At 41.9% G+C, this 1,984-nt stretch overlaps 1 pseudogene; it reads right to left on the minus strand.

Moving 5' to 3' along the window:
* Window positions 1–407: 407 nt before the first annotated feature.
* LOC102267409 (small ribosomal subunit protein eS4, X isoform-like) lies at window positions 408–1,166 on the minus strand (annotated as a pseudogene).
* Between the last annotated feature and the right edge of the window lie 818 nt (window positions 1,167–1,984).

The raw sequence follows: 1,984 nt of genomic DNA on the forward strand, positions 1-1,984 counted from the left end.
CTGAAAAAGTAGCGTTGACACTATCACATGTGAAATAGTGGGTAGTTGCTAAATAACACAGGGAGCCCAGCCTGGCACTCTGTGATGACCTACAGGGGTGGGAAGGGAGTAAGGGAGGTTCATGAGCTAAGGGGTGTATGTGTGTGTGTGTGTGTGTGTAATTATAACTGATTCTCACTGTTGTACAGCAGAAACCAACACAAAACTGTAAAGCAATTTTCCACCAGTTAAAAAATTAATAAAATTTCAAAAATAAAATAAATACAAAAGGGAGTGATTTGCTCCCAGAACATCAAACCACAATCTCATGGCAGTTTCAACATCTCCTAGGGGTATAAAATTTTATTGTTTTTGTGCAGCATTATCTTTAATTAAGTATAGACTTTTCCAATCATGTCACCTAGAGGTCATTTTATCCACTGCTGTTTGGCTATGAGTCTCTTGTCTCTCTCTTCAGCAATGGTAAGGTGGACACTCTTTCCATGGTGAAGAGAGATCCATGGTGTTGCCTTTGCCAATAATGAAAATGTTGGAAAATCTGGTGTCAAAGCTGTTGGCACTGGCATCTTTCACGAGCTACAAAAGAACCAGGGTGTCTCTCGCAGTTGGTGATCATATCAATTCTTTCCAGGTTAGCACCTCCAGAAACCATGCAGATTACCAGTGTCAAATTAGATGAAATCAGTAATCTTGCCAGTCACCAGATCAATTTGAATGGTGTCATTCACCGTGATGAGGGACTCAAGGTGGCTGATGGTGCAAACATCAAGGGTCATCAGATGCAGAATTCCTTTTGCCCCACAAAGATCTTTCTCACTTAGTAAAACTTATACCTGGCCTCTTTTGGTGTAATGCAATGAACAGCAAAAGATGAAAATTCTCTCCAGTCTTGTCAATGCTAATGATATAAAACCAGCAGAGTAGGTTATATCAGTGAAGACCTTGCCATCAATCTAAATGAAACGCTGCATACAAATCTTCTTTATTTCATCTTCTGTCAAAGCATACATAAGTTTGTTCCTCAGGAAAATTATTAGGAGGAGACATTCCCTTAGCTTATGGGGACCAGTAAATGGATGAGAAGCAAACACACCAGTCAGTTTATCTGGCATCCAAAGCTTTGGAGCTGTTACACACTTCAAGTGCTTCTTGAGACCATGAGCCATGACTTCACTGGGCATAAAAGAGCTAGGAAAGTGAATTTTAAATATATAACCTGAAATTTCAGAAGTCTACTGGTCCCATCACTTCATGGGAAATAGATGGGGAAACAGTGGAAACAGTGTCAGACTTTATTTTTCTGGGCTCCAAAATCACTGCAGATGGTGACTGCAGCCATGAAATTAAAAGATGCTTACTCCTTGGAAGGAAAGTTATGACCAACCTAGACAGCATATTCAAAAGCAGAGACATTACTTTGCCAACAAAGGTCCATCTAGTCAAGGCTATGGTTTTTCCAGTGGTCATGTATGGATGTGAGAGTTGGACTGTGAAGAAAGCTGAGCGCCAAAGAATTGATGCTTTTTCACTGTGGTGTTGGAGAAGACTCTTGAGAATCCCTTGGACTGCAAGGAGATCCAACCAGTCCATCCTAAAGGAGATCAGTCCTGGGTGTTCTTTGGAAGGACTGATGCTAAAGCTGAAACTCCAGTACTTTGGCCACCTCATGTGAAGAGCTGACTCATTGGAAAAGACTCTGATGCTGGGAGGGATTGGGGGCAGGAGGAAAAGGGGACAACAGAGGATGAGATGGCCGGATGGCATCACCAACTCAATGGACACGAGTTTGAGTGAACTCCAGGAGTTGGTAATGGACAGGGAGGCCTGGCGTGTTGCGATTCATGGCGTTGCAAAGAGTCGGACATGACTAAGCGACTGAACTGAACTGAACTGAACATGGTAAAGACCTTTTCTGTTTCCTTCCCTCCAAGCGAAGATGGCCTGGTTTAAAAAAAAAAAAAAAAATCCTTTCTTTTCTTTTGCT

This window comes from Bos mutus, chromosome 7, assembly GCF_027580195.1.
Source record: "Bos mutus isolate GX-2022 chromosome 7, NWIPB_WYAK_1.1, whole genome shotgun sequence".
NCBI lineage: Eukaryota > Metazoa > Chordata > Mammalia > Artiodactyla > Bovidae > Bos > Bos mutus.